Raw genomic sequence first — 15516 nt, forward strand, 5'->3', positions numbered from 1 at the left:
CACTGTTTTCTCAAATCTGGGCAGATCTGAATTCTTGATGCAATCCTGGCCCCATTGAAAGGAGGGCAGAACACATGGGGCTGATTAAGACCTTTAACTGCAATTTTTTGGGTTCATCAGCATCTTTTCTGACCACATTGAAGGCTCCCATATGCTCAGTGCATAAACCCATGTTCTTGGCTCATGATTGGCAGAGACAAAAATTACTTCCCTGTTGATGAAGTGGTGCAGAGCCCAGGCATCCTTGTTACCATCACCACTAGCAAAGCTTAGGCAAGCCATGTCAAAGAATGCGAAGAGATTATTTTTCTTTACACTGCTGCTATTTCCTTCTACCCATTCAGGCTGAGTGTCTGCTCTCGCTGGATGGGGGCACAGGGATGCAGAAGAACACTTTGTTCTGTGCAAAGTGACTGCGAAGTCAAAGCTGCAGGACCTGGGCTCATAGCAACAATAACCATATAGCGCCATGCCAGCATCCCTGAAGATGGGCATGTGATTTTCCCAGGATCGTTTGGGAAAAAAGACATCTTGGCTGAACTTAAAGAATCTTTGTGGGAAATTGGCTCTGTAATATTCCAGTTCCAGAAATTGTCTGCACAGTGGTGTACAGGGCACATTTCAACACTTCACTGTTTTCACCTAACACAAATTCTGCATGCTTAAAAAATTTAGCCAGTCTGATGATGGGCAGGTATTCTTGTCCATGTTTTTGGCATCAGTCTGGGCCTCTGCCTTCTGGACACTAGGTAGCACATAAGCTTTTCCATTATTGTCTAGTGGGCAGAAACACCCAGATTCATCTTTTTGCCCTTAGAGTCTCTTAAAGGCTTCTGTCTGTGACTCCCAGGATGGGATCCGGGGGTCCCATCTTCATGGGGGCCCACCAGTAGCAGACTCTGGCAGAGGCAGCAGCAGCAAGGCCTGGGTGGAAAGCTGTGGCAACCTGAAGAAGACAAGGCAGAGAGCAGTAGGGTTGGCAAGAGAGCAGTGGATGGCTGCAGGACAGAGCTGGAGGCAGGGCCTAGAATCTTTCTTGAGGTTGTCTTTCTGGGTTGATATTCTCAAGTCCGTGATATGTTCTTTCTATGTATAGTGTCAACAGTTTTTAGGATAGAAACTTTCCGAATTTTTATATTTGTTATGGCTTTCAGTTCCCTTGCTTTTATTTTCAACTTTAGGAAATCCTATTATCTAGCCATTGAATCATCTTTGACTTTGTTAAATATTTGCTTCCTTTCTCAAATCCTTTTTATATTTGTGTTTGTTTCTTTTATATATTATTTTTAAATTTTGAAATGATGCTAGATTAATAAAAAAAGTTGCAGAGATAGTACAGAAAGTATACATATACCCTTCCCAGGTTCTCCTACTGTTAACAATGTAGGTAAACACAGTGCACTTGTCAAAGTTAAGAAATTAACATTGCTATAATGGTAACTGTATTACAGATTTGTTCAGATTTCACCAGTTCTTCCAAAAATATTATTTTTCTTTCAGGATTGGATACCAACTTCTAAGTTACATTTAGCCCCATAGAATTTTTTTTTTTAAATAGGCTTTTTTATTTTAGGATAGTTTTAATTTATAGGAAAGTTGTGGAATTAGTATATAGAGTTTGCATATACCTCACAACCACTTTCTTGCACCATTAACAATATGTCTTACAATGAAAGAACCAATACTGCTGTTATTATTAACAAAAAGTACCTCATTTATATTTTCTTAGTTAATATAATACATTTTTGCTGTTCCAGGATCCCATTCAAGATACTAAATTAAATTTATGTGTCACATTTCCTTAGGTACCACTTGGCTATGATTGTTTTGAAATAAGTTATAGTTTTCATCTTTTACAGGACTCTGTTTTTCAGGTGTGTTTTCGTTATTTGTAGGGATGATATTCTGACCCTTAGTCTCTTATGAAAAATTTGTGTGGGGTTTGACTTTGGATATATTTTTATCCTCATTTTTTTGTGAATTAATTTTCCTGAACCTTTTTTTTTTTCTTTCAAAGATTTATTTTATTATTTATTTATCTCCCCATTCCTCCCCCCCCCCCCCCCCCCTTGCCATTTGTCTGCTCTCTGTGTCCATTCACTGCATGTTTTTCTGTGACCGCTTCCATCCTTATCAGGGCACCAGGAATCTGTGTTTCTTTTAGTTGCGTCATTTTGCTGCATCAGCTCTCCATGTGTAGGGCGCCATTCTTGGGCAGGCTGCACTTTCTTTCATGCTGGGTGGCTCTCCTTACGTGCACTCCTTGCACATGGAGCTCCCCTACACAGGGGACACCCCTGCGGGGCAAGGCATTCCTTGCGTGCATCAGCACTGTGAATGGGCCAGTCCACATGGGTCAAGGAGGTGCAGGGTTTGACCCGTGGACCTCCCATGTGGTAGACGGATGCCCTATCCATTGGGCCAAGTCTGCTTTCCTTTCTGAACTTTTAAAAGTATTGATGTTCAGAATACTTTTTCTAACTTCACAGAGCTCCAAGTCTGTTGTTTTTATGTAGTGTTAAAAATATAGTGCCTTGCCTTAAAAAAATTCCAGGCTCAGTTTCTCTTTCCTACTTTTACCTGGGTTTTCTCTATGTCTCTTTTTCATTATTCTTGTTCTGTTTACACACTACTGTTTTTAGTGTGGGTCCTGTTAGGTTAGGGAGACTTGGCTGGTCAATTTCAAGAGTTAGCAGAGGATGCACTGTCCTAGCCCCTTCAGTCATTACAGAGGACCTCTTGTTCTCACTAGCTATTGGGTGGGTAAAACTTTTCCAAAAGTTTGATGCCATTCTCAAATTGCCTGCTGTGTGTTCTAGTAATACCTTGACAATTTGAGGATCTACTGATATCTTTTATATCAATATTCTAAGTCTCCACCTACTTCTTCGCATAGAAATGCTGATCCCTATGTTTCTTTAGTTTCTTGTGGTTGTTGGCGATTCTCTTTTCTTATTTTTAAACCAGTCATATGGAATTTTTAAAGACACCTTTTTACCTTGCTTTGATGTAATTGTTTTCCATGTATTTTTAAATTTTATTTTAGAATTTAGAAGTTTTGTGTATTTTTATTTGGGGATTTCTATAGATTTGAAGACTGTGCTATTACTTCCACGAACATCTTCACAGAACCAACTGGCAAATATTTTAAATTAATAAGCATGCAAAATGATATACAGAAAATGTATTTGGCTGAATGAAATATTTCTAAACTATCCTAAGCAATATACTAATTTAATACAGAGCTATAATAATTCAACATTACTATGGTGAGTTAGAAGCCACAGCACTAAAGACTGACGACTTCAGTTGCCAAATAAGAGAATTACAACTGCTATACTTGCCCATCTGAAATGTTTGGAATTAAGATCATATTGAAATTGCTATTTACATTTTTGTAACCAATATATATATAATAGTTGTTCTGGCAGCTAGAGATTATTTTATGAATCCCAAAAAAGTGAAAGATTTTGTTTGTAAACTAATCTATTCCTCAGGGTGTGATATCCTTTGATTGCTTTAAATTAATTTGAAAGACCTTTGATTAGATTACCTGTTAAGATTGATTTAGGGCTTTTGATTTGACTAAGTCAATGGGCATGACTCAGGTTGAGTCCTCTGTCCCATGCTGAGTCTGATATAAATGGACACTCACTCAGAGAGACACAGGAAGAGAGAGCTCTGCCAGTTTTGATCCTGCCATGTGATAGAAGTCTCAAACAACTGAGGGCCTGGAAAGAGATGAGACATTTGCTTTATAGTTTACAGCTGACCTTAGGAAGAGAGTTGAACAGCTGTGAATGATGCAGGAAGCCCTAAGGGACAAGCCTGTGCATCAACAGTTCTTTAGCAGATTAATACAAGTGTTATATATTCTTATGAATTATTAGAAGACAAAGCATTCATGCATTATTTCAAATATATTTATTATACACAGATGCCTCAAATAAATTGATCATTGATTTTCTTTTTTTCTTTTATTATTATGTTTTAAATATTTATTTATTTCTCTCCCCTCACCTCCCTCCCCCCATTGTCTGTTCTCTGGGTCTATTTGCTGCGTCTTCTTTGTCTGCTTCTGTTGTTGTCAGCGGCACAGGAATCTGTGTTTGTTTCAGTTGCGTCATCTTGTTGTGTCAGCTCTCCGTGTGCATGGCACCATTCCTGGGCAGGCTGCACTTTCTTTCATGCTGGGCGGCTCTCCTTATGGGGTGCACTCCTTGCACGTGGGGCTCCCTTACACGGGGATACCCCTTCATGGCAGGCACTCCTTGCGTGCATCAGCACTGCACATGGGCCAGCTCCACATGGGTCAAGGAGGCCTAGGGTATGAACTGCGGACCTCCCATCTGGTAGACTGACACCCTAACCACTAGGCCAAGTTTGACACCTTCTTTTTTTTTAAAGGCTTATTTTTTATTTCTTTCTCTCCCCTCCCCACCCCCAGTTGTCTGTCTACGTCCATTCGCTGTGTGAGTTCTTCTGAGTCCACTTGTATTCTTGTCAGCGGCACCGGAAATCCGTGTCTCTTTTTGTTGTCTCATCTTGCTGCGTCAGTTTTTGTTGTATGTGGCGCCACTCCTGGGTGGGCTGCACTTTTATCGCAAGGGGCAGCTCTCACTGCTGGTCCCACTCCTTGCACATAGGGCTCCCCTACATGGGGGACACCCCTGTGTGGCACGGCACTCCTTGCACGCATCAGCACTGCCCGTGGGCCAGCTCACCACATGGGTCAGGAGGCCCTGAGTTTGAATCCTGGACCTCCCATGTGGTAGGTGGATGCTCTATCAGTTGAGCCAAATCCACTTCCCAATATGCCCACTTCTTTTTTTTTTTTTTAGGAGGTACTGGGGATTGAACCCAGGACCTCATACATAGGATGCAGGTGCTTGAACCACTGAGTTACACCCGCTCCCCTGATCATTGATTTTCAAACCATTTAAAGCCTTATGTTTCAATTTTTCCTAATAGAAATCCTTTTTTTTTAAGTGAGAAAAGTCAGTTTCCATCTTTAATTTGAAGAATCATCTACTTTCATGCTGCAAAGAAAATGATATTTTAAAAATTGCCCTGAAATATGAAGAAAAACACATGGTGGTAGGGGTAGAAACAGAGTAAAACCTTTGCATATATGAATGACTTCACAGTACAGTGTTTCAATAATTCCCAGAATCTATTTACTACAGCTCTTTCTTTCACAGCCCTTAGGTCAGAGTCACCACAATCTAAAGGTTCTCTATTAACTATCCCCATGTTTTAAAATTAGGGTTTTTTTTTCCCTCACAGATACAATTTCTTAATCTGGAATCATCAGTTGCTTTGCAATTATTTGGCTTCACAAAAATCAGAAGGTACTAATGGACAGCCAACCCATCCCCATGGTGCCCCGAATGAAGACAAGCCACTTTTGATATATGATGGATTAAAATCCCACTGCCTAAAGCTCCAAGCAATGAGAAGAACAGCCATCAAACTAATAGAAATCTGATTTTCAAAATATTCTAGATGAATACTTAACTGATAATACAATGCTCTTTTTCAACCCTGGACCATTAAAATCCATGCTATTTCTCTTTATTAATATGTTGCTGAATTTATTTTCATTTAAAATTTTGTGTTTTTACATAAATCTATCTTTTATGATTTGACTGATTTTTTTGCTATGACTTAATTTTATAAACTCTATAGGACTTAGTTTTGCAGATAATGCTTGCCTAATATGTATTTGATTTTCTTTCTAAACAGTAGTTCATTTTAATAAAACATATAACCTACTGAATTATAAAATATGCTTAGTTTAAAATAAATTTGAATTATCAGGTATAGTTATGTGTGAATTCTCTACAAATAAGTTCATTTTATATAATGTTATCATGAATGTATAATATAACTTGTAAAGCTATATACCACAAAGAATAAACAACTTGTTAATTTTAAATCATAATTTACTGAAACTTGAAAACTTAGAATGAAATGCGATGATCATATCCCACTAAATTTACAAATCTATCTTTAATATTGCCAAATATCAATATTGCTTTAATTTTTTGAGGGGGCTATTATGTCTGGCATAACTTGATGCAATAAAATAAAATACCAATCATTACATTTACTTTGTAACTTCAAAGATTCATTGCTGATTATTCACTTCCATTTTAGTTGACATAAATGTTATATTATTGCCTTTCAGGTTAATTGAGTCTGTATGTAGCCTGAATCTGTCAAAATGATATTGATAAAAAGTAGGTTTCAGAAAGTTTTTTTTTTTTCCTTTATAATTCTTTTCAGCAGATGTTTCTGAAATAATAAATAAACTCCCTGGGGATAATGAATCATAGTTGGAGTTTAAGACATAATTATTTGAAGACACATAGCATTTTAAGATTGCTCCTTTGAAATGGTGTTACTTAGATTGTTTCAAAGCTTATCATGTCTGAATACTTGTTCTTCTTGTCTTGTAAATATGTATATGGTTACTTGTGCAGAATATGAATTAAAGTATAGGTTTTATTCATATTATATATTTATATCCACAAGGTTTATTATACAAAGAACAGCCATGAAAAACATATAGGCTAAATTTAAATAGTTTACTAAAGAATACATTTTAGGAACTAGTGATGTTAATTAAGTATTTTTTGAGACTCTAATGTCCAAATAATTTTTTCATCATCAAATATACTTAAATATGTCTATAGTTGTTTATTTGGTTTATTTTGTGTTTATGGTTTTTATAAGGTATTTTCTGATTATAGTAAACCTTTCTTTGTGGAATAAGCCAAGTCACTATTTTGTGAACTCTAATGAAATAATTGATTTAAGCAAATAGTACAAATGAGTGCTAAAAAAAATAGGTCAATATTGGTGAAAACCTAGCTGTTCACAGCATGCCGACAGCTTTACTAATTAGGAATCAGGTTATCAACACCCGTGGCCATCAACAAATATTTGTTGACACATGCTGTGATAGTTGGAAGATTTTGCAGACCCCATAAAATTATGTTCTTAAATTAATTCTTTCCTGTGAGTGTGAGTCTATTGTAGGTGAGAACTTTTGATTAAATCACTTTAGTTGAGTGCTTTTGATTAGATTACTTCAGTAGGGTAAAACCCAGAGTGAGTCTTAATCCTTTTACTGGAGTCCTTTATAAACCTGATGAATATGGAGAGAGGGAGCTGCAGAGACAGGGGAAAACTTCCCCAAACTGAGTAAGCAAGAAGGTGAAATGAATAGACCCCAAAAGAGAGGAAGCTGGAGGAAGTCAGAAGTAGAAAGTGGAGAGACCAAAAGAGAAGGGAAAAACCAGAGATGTTGCCATTGGGTCTTGCCATGTGACAGGGGTCCAGGATAATCAACAGCCTTGTCTTTAGTGAGAGAGTTACACCTGATGCCTTGGTTTAGACATTTTTCTAGCCTCAGATCTGTAATCCTATAAATTAATAAATCCCCACTGTAAAAGCCAACCCAGTTCTGGTATACTGTCTTGGCAGCCTTTAGCAAACTAAAACACATGTTTAAAAGTAGTCCAAAATAACTACTATCTATACTCAACTTTTTCCAAACACTTCCCATTTAAAGAATCAGTTACATAAAATTAATCATACCTTTTTCATTCCAAATATAAGATATATCCCTGCTCTGATATTCTCTCCCTCTTGCCCTCAATGTATACTATTTCAAGTCAATTTCTAATCTATACCAAGAAGTTGTATACCATCTCAGTCTACCAAGATCTTTCCTTTTCCTTATATTTTATGCAGCAACACTCCCTGGACAAATAATTTAAAATTTATCAGAGTGTTTGAGAATATAGGAGGATAGATGTTAATTCTTTCTTTTCACATTTCTATAGGAGAGGCCTCAGGTGCTACCATTCCCTTAAGTGAGGTTACCATTAGTGAAAGCAGATCTGCTTTCCCTATACCCTCCATTCTCTTTTTCCCAAGGTGAGAGAACATACAATCCAACTGAGAAGAGCATAGTATATTCAGTGTGGTATTTCTAAGGGAGTGGGTTTTTGTTTTCCTCATTTTTTCCTTTTAAACTTCATACGATAGGTACTTTCAGCCTGCTGCTTCTCCCCCCAGGTTACTCTTTCTAAACTGATTCAGGGGCTATCTACCATAATCTTACTTTTCCATCTATAGCTAGGTGGGTAATTTTAATCTGAAATTGAAAGTAATAGCCCCTGCTACATTTGTTAATTCAGCTCTTACTGGAAAACCATTGAGAAGGCTTATATTTGACTTTGGACTTGTATGTATCCTCTCTCAGTTGTAACCCTAGAGGGACAAAATTGGGCATGGAAGCTTTATAATTTTATGAATTAAGAAAACGTTGTATGTTTTATATCTTGCAAAGTGAATTGGAATTCCCTTAGTGCAAGAGCCAGTGCTTATATTTGTCTATTCACATTTGACTTCCCTAATTCTGTACTTAATAGGTCATGGGTGTTCAATAAATGTAGGGAATTGGTATAAATGAATTCTAATGTACCATTCTAAGAAATCCTATTACTTTGCATCTATTTTACTAGTTAATCTGTCAGTCATATACTAAACAAGGTGGAAATATAGGCATGAAAATATAGATCAGCTTTATCTGGGGTCAAATTCTGGCCCTTTGTCAAATTAGATATAAATTATCTTAGCTTATTTATACATCTTACTTCAAGGTTTAAATAAAATAACATGTAAAATGGCAGTGTTATTTCTGATAAAGAATAATTGCTCTATAATTTGAATAATTTCTATATGCCAAGTTCTCTGCTCAGGGTTTCACTTAGGACATTTCCCTAAATTCTAACACGGTGGTTTGATAGAGTTTCTATTTTATTGTCATATTACAGTTGATAAATTAGACATGAAGAAAGATTAAATAATTTTCTTTAGTCATGCATTTACTATAGGTGAACTGGGATATTGTGCCTCAGGTACTGATTTCAGAGAACATACTCTTAATCAATACAACATACAATGCCTGTGGCAATTTGAGATTATTTTTGTGAATCCCCCCAAAAAAGAGAAAGATTACCTTTTTAAATTGGTCTGTTCCTCTGGGTGTGATAGCCTTTGACTGTATTAAATTCAAAGGTTATAATTTTATTTAATAAAATCAATGTAGGACTTTGATGCAACCACATCAATAGGTCATGATTAAGGTTGCGTTCCTGCTTCCTTGGTGGGCTGATATAAATGGACATTCACTCAAGAAGACAAATGGAAAAGGAAGGAACTTGGCCATTTCGGTCTTGCCATGTGACAGAAGGGAGAAGGCTCATACAATTAAAGTCCCAGGAAGAGAGATGAGCCATTTGCCTGATAGTTTGCAACTGAAGAGAACAGAGCAGGTGGGTAGCTGAGAAGGCACAAGAGACCAGATAAAGATCACCTGCCATCTTGCTTCAATACATAGCAACAAACTTTGGTGAGAGAGCGCCTTGAGTTGGACTCTTTAGGGCTTTATAAATATAAGCTTTTGCCCCAAGTAGGTACCTTTATAAAAGTCGACAGATTTCTGGTACTTTGCATCAGCTCCCCTTTGGTTAACTAATAAATAATTTAGTACTGGGAGTGGGGTACAGTTTTATTAATGGGTAAAGGGTATTCTTTGGAGGAATTGTTGGATGCTTGACAGAAAAGGCCTAGATTTCTTTGAAGAGACTGTTGGTAGGAATATGGATGCTAAAGAGACTTTTGATGAGGCCTTAGAAGGAAATGATGAAACTATTATTGGAAACTAGAGAAAAGGCGATCCATGTTTTAAATTTGCAGAGAACTTAGGAAGATTGACTCTTATGCTATATGGATGGCAGAATTTGAAAATTATGAGCTTGGACATTTAACCAAGGAGATTTCCAGACTAAATACGAAAAAAGCAGCCTAGCTTCTCCTTGCAGCTTGTAGTAAAATGCCAGATGAAAGAGATAAGCTGAGAACTGGCTGTTGGGCACAAAGAAACCAGAAACTAATTCTACAAATTCCAAGCCTCTGGAAAGCAAGCCCCGGATGATAGTGCCCTATTTGAGGGATTTACTAAACTTGGAATTTGTAAGTCAGGATTGAAAATGCAATTATCCAGGAAAGACTTGTGGAAAGCCTTACTGTCTGATGATTTGGACCCCTGCTTCCTGCATGCTAATCAACAAGCTTTTTGTGAGATCTGTATGAAAAATACCACTATCAAACTGGACTAAAAGAGAAATGGAGAGGAAAGATGAAAGGGAAAAAGGCTTTAAGAAGAAATCTATGGAAGCTAAGGTCTGGAATTAAGACATCTTCTTGAGCCAAGAGAGGGCCCCCACCCATGTTTTTAGAGAGAGTAAGTTTACCCTGGTGATTGAAGAAGGTGGATTTTCCAGCCTGCTGTTCCAGGAATTTTGCCACCCCAGGCTACGGAGAGGGTGAAGCACATTCCAGAGGGTTTAGGGAGAGTGAGGCTTCCACCCCAGTGCCCTGAGTGGGGTGGGTCTGTTCCTCACAGATTAGGGAAGGCCAGGTCACCACCTCACTGTCCTGAGATGGTTTGGCCTATGTGCCAGCGATTGCCACCACCTGACTATACTATGGGATTGAGACTCTACCCCAGAGTTGGATAGTGTGGGCATGATCCCAACCTTCTGGCAAGGTGAGGTCTGGAGCTCAGTCACCACCCAGATGCTTGATGAGGGGAGAGCCAAGAAAATGGCCATTGGGCAAGCCTGTGAAGAGGGTGGGCCCTAGGAGGCCCCTAGAAGAAACCATCATCTTAAGAATGACTCTCTGACTTTGAAAACTAGTTAAGTATGCCCTGCAGGTTTTCAGAACTGTCAGGAACCAGTAACTCATGTTTCCCTCCTGAATTCTCCTTATGGTAATGCAAATGTTTATCCTATGTCTGTCTTCTTATATATTAGAAGCAGATAAATGTAAATTTCACAGGTCTACAGTCAGAGGGGACTTTGCTCCAAAATAAACTGTATTCCTATAAATTGGTTGTGACATGATTTTGTACTTAGCATTGTTACTGAATTTTTTTTTAATATTGTTATGATTTTTGGGATTCAGAGGGTGGAATGTGGCAATTTGAGATTATGTTTGTGAATCTCCCCAAAAAAGAGAAGGTTTATTTATTTTTTTTCCATTTTAAATGATTTTTTTAATTCATTTTTTAAAAATATTACATTAAAAAAATATGAAGTCCCATTCAACCCCACCGCCCCCACCCCCCACTCCTCCCACAGCAACACTCTCTCCCATCATCATGACACATCCATTACATTTGGTAAGTACATCTCTGGGCATTGCTGCACCTCATGGTCAATGGTCCACATCATAGCCCATACTCTCCAATGTTCCATCCAGTGGGCCCTGAGGGGATCTACAATGTCCCGTAATTGTCTGTGAAGCACCACCCAGGACAACTCCAAGTCCTGAAAATGCCTCCACATCTCATCTCTTCCTCCCATTCCCCGCACCCAGCAGCCACCATGGCCACTTTTCCCATACCAATGCCACATTTTCTCTGTGGACATTGGATTGGTTGTGTCCATTGCACATCTATGTCAAGAGGGGGCTTAGATTCCACATGGATACTGGATGCAATCCTCCTGCTTTCAGTTGTAGGCACTCTAGGCTCCATGGTGTGGTGGTTGACATTCTTCAACTCCATGTTAGCTGAGTGGGGTAAATCCAATAAATCAGAGTGTAGGAGTTGAAGTCTGTTGAGGTTCAGGGCATGGCTATCATATTGTCAGTCCAGAGATTCAAATCCCCTAGATATATCTTAAACCCCAGCACCAACTACAATTCCAGTAAAGTAGCATGAAAGTCTTGTGAAAAGAGATCCCATCTGAGTCCAGTTCCATCACGCAGAAACACCAGCTCCAAAGAAGGGCCAACTGACATGGCAGTGAACCCCATCTGCCATGACCATAGAACCCATGGGTCTCTTTAGCCCTCAAAAGAACCAATACCTGGGGTTGTATCTACTTTATCTGTCTCTGAGACTCTGCTCAGGTGTGCATAAGGGCAATCCTTCTGACAACCTCCAGACTCTTTTTTAGAGACTCATAGCCATATAAACTCATTTCTCCTTTCCATTTCCCCCTTACATTAGGTCAAACAGCATTTTAAACTCCTGTTATTATACGTAGACATGGATATTCTGCTGGTCCGCGTTGAACCTTTAATTCAAGGTCATTTTCTAGTTGCATCATCAGCTGGTATTTGGTAGTGATCCCTCGATGCCAGGGAGGCTCATCCCCAGATGTCATGTCCCACGCTGGGGAGAATGCATTGCATTTACATGCTGAGTTTGGCTTCGAGACTGGCCACATATGAGTAACACAGAGGCTGTCAGGAGGAAACTCCCAGGCACAGTGCTACTCTAGGCCTTGTTCTTATTTCAGGTGTATAGGCTCACAAGCATAGTCATTAGTATCAGGGGCTCACTGTTGGACCCTCATTCTTTCCTGGTTCTTACTGTTGCAACTGGGGGACTGCTGCTGCTCCCCTAGGGACCACGACAGAGCATCCCTGGCCAGGAACCCAGTATCCCCCCAGCTGTTGTTTTTAATTGTTTCCACTATGAGTATATCCAAACATTACCATGCACCCTGGACATATGCCCTGTATAACTCCCTATCAACCATATATCGCCTGTCAATAACATCCCATACCAGTATTCCTCCGCTGCCATTGTTAAACCACTCTGTGATCCAAAACTTCCTGAAAAGTGAAGCCCAATATAATGTCAGGTTCCCTTACTAGTAAAATGGAATATAGCGATGAGTTTAAAGGTTAGATCTAGAATATGTATTGATTTGGAAAAATTCTACATCCTATCTTTTTCTTTTCTTTTTTCCTAATTATTGAGCTTCTCTTCACAAGAGCCTTAGATCACTGTAATTCATATATACAATATACAATACTCCCACACATCCACCATAAAACCTTTTCCCTTCCACAGCGATAATCTTATAACTTATTCATATCATATTTACTTACACTGATGTACAGACTCTGAGACAATAGCTTTCAAACAAGGTGACATCTGTGCTTACATTGTGGTCCATACTTTAGGATATACAGTTTTCTAAATTTTTAGTTATCCTATGTTTTACATTATGGTTTACATTATTGGTCTGTCATACCCTTTATGTTTTTGGAGTAATATTACATGTTTTATATCCATCCTTGTGTACTCTTGTGAAACTCCTGTCTTACCCCCACATTTACCTTGGTTCCAGAGAAGGATTATTTTGTAAACTGGTCTGTTCCTCTAGACATGATAGTCTTTGGTTGTATTAAATTCAAAGGTTATAAGTTTACTTAATAAAATCAATTTAGGGCTTTAATGTGACCATATCAGTAGGTAGTGACTCTGATTGAGTCCCCTCTTCCTTCGTGGGCTGATATAAACAGACACTCACTCAAGAGGACACACAGAAGAGGAGAGAACTTGGTCATTTTGGTCCTACCATGTGATGGAAAGAAAAAAGCTCAAACAGCTAAAGTCCCAGAAAAAGAGAGGGGCTATTTGCCTGATAGTTTGCAGCTGAAGAGAACAGATCAGCTGAGCAGCTGAAAAGGCCTGAGAGACCAGCAGAAGTCACCCACCATCTTGCTTCAACACATGGCAAAAGACTTCAGTGAGAAAGCAGCCTTGATTTGGACTCTTTACGGCCTTGTAAATGTAAGCTTTTACCCCAAATAAATATGCTTTATAAAAGTCAACAGATTTCTTGTACTTTGTATCAGCACCCCTTTGGCTGACTAATACAATGCCTAATAAATATTTACTTTTGATATTATCTAGGTTCAGGCTCTGTACTGAATACCAATGATACAAAGATGAATGAGACTATGTTGTTTCTCTCTAGTGAGAAAAATAGAAGATACAGAAAAGAATCAACTTTGAAAACATTTTTGCATTCATTCTTGGTAATTAAATTTGATACTGGCAGTAAACATACTTTTTCCCCCACAGGTGCCTTGTTCCAAATCTATTCATATGCAATTCTAGGTAATTATATCCTATTCCAATTTCAAGTTAAGTTGCTAGAAAGAAGTATTTTTTTATATTGCCATAAAAATAGATGCTTATCTTTATTGCACAGAAACAAGCTTTAGTTTGAATTATGTCCACATAGACAAAGTGAAATGGGTCACAATTTGATAAGATGAGAAAAGGGAATTGCTGCTGAGAGAAATTTTAAATGCATGCTCACACAGGTTTATAACACTATAAAATTTCCAAAATCCTTAATATGTATGGCTCTTATTCTCAAGAAACTTTTCAGAAAAAGAGTATTAAAGACTAGAAGAATTTATCTGTTGGAAATTCATAATTTGTTGATCTTACATTTTGATGTTTGGCCTGAAGTTTAGTATTTAGTTTGCTAACAGCTGCTGAAGAAAAAAATAAACCATAAATGGGTTGGCTTTACATTGGGGGGTTATCGACCCACAAGCTTAGATTTCAGAAGCTGAGAAAAGGGTACAAGGAATCATCAGGTGATGCTCTCTCACAAAGGACTGACTGTGGGCAATCCTTGTTGCCTATGCTACATGGGAAGGTACATTGTGGTGTCTCTTGATCTCTACCTTCTCCCCTGGACTCCATTGCTTTTGGGTTCTGACTGTTTCATCTGTGTTTTCCTTTCTCAGCTTCTGCAGGTTCCCCTCTGAGCTTCTGTGTCTCTGTGTTAGCTCTTTTGTGTTTCTTTGTCCGTATTCATCCCATTTATAAAGGACTCCAGTTAGTGAGTCAGACCTACCCTGAGTCATATTCTACTGAAGCAATCTAATCAAAATATCCTTAATTAAAGTAATCTAATCTTAAGGTTCCACCTATAACAGGTTCATACCCACATGAATGGATTAGCTCTAAAGACATGATTTTCTGTAGTCCATATAATCTCAAACTACCAATTCTACCCCCTGGTCTCCATAAAGACATATTATTCTTATATGCAAAATACATCAATTCCATCACAATATCTCAAAATTTTAGATCCTTTTAGTAACAATATTAAGTACAAAGCCTCATCAAACTCTGTTAGAGATGTACTCTGTCTTGGGGCAAAATTTCCCCCAGGATGTTGACCAGTGAAACTGAGAACAAGTTATCTATTTCCAATATATAAAGGAGGGCCAGTTATAGGATACATGTTCCATTGCCATAGGGAGACATCAGAATGAAAATAGGGATCACAGAACCTGAACAGTTCTGAAACTCTCCAGGGTGTACTCCATTGATTTCAAGTCATCTTAGAACCTTAGTTTTTGGACTCCAGTTTTGATGAAGTGGCAACCCCTTCCTTTCCAAGGGCTTGCACAGAGACCTTGCTCTCCCCAAACACTGGAATCAGGGCTCCAACATCTCCAAGCATCATGGCCATGCCCTCAGCTCCAACTTCATCAAATATCTGGGTGTTGGCTGAACTCGAGGCTCCACTTTCTGAGAGGGGTGATGGCCAGACTTTCCCCAGTCTCTGGGACACAAGCTCAGAGATTAGTAGTAAATTTTCCCCA

At 38.4% G+C, this 15516-nt stretch overlaps 1 protein-coding gene and 1 non-coding gene across 2 annotated transcripts in view; one reads left to right on the plus strand and one right to left on the minus strand.

Moving 5' to 3' along the window:
* The window catches only part of LOC131273421 (uncharacterized), a 433118-nt gene that overhangs the window by 274189 nt on the left and 143413 nt on the right, over positions 1 to 15516 (plus strand). The window lies entirely within an intron of this gene.
* LOC111762585 (small nucleolar RNA SNORA79) lies at positions 5324 to 5471 on the minus strand. Its single transcript, XR_002795671.1, has one exon. It is a non-coding gene; the product is annotated as a small nucleolar RNA SNORA79 (small nucleolar RNA).

The sequence above is a fragment of the Dasypus novemcinctus genome, chromosome 15, assembly GCF_030445035.2.
Source record: "Dasypus novemcinctus isolate mDasNov1 chromosome 15, mDasNov1.1.hap2, whole genome shotgun sequence".
NCBI lineage: Eukaryota > Metazoa > Chordata > Mammalia > Cingulata > Dasypodidae > Dasypus > Dasypus novemcinctus.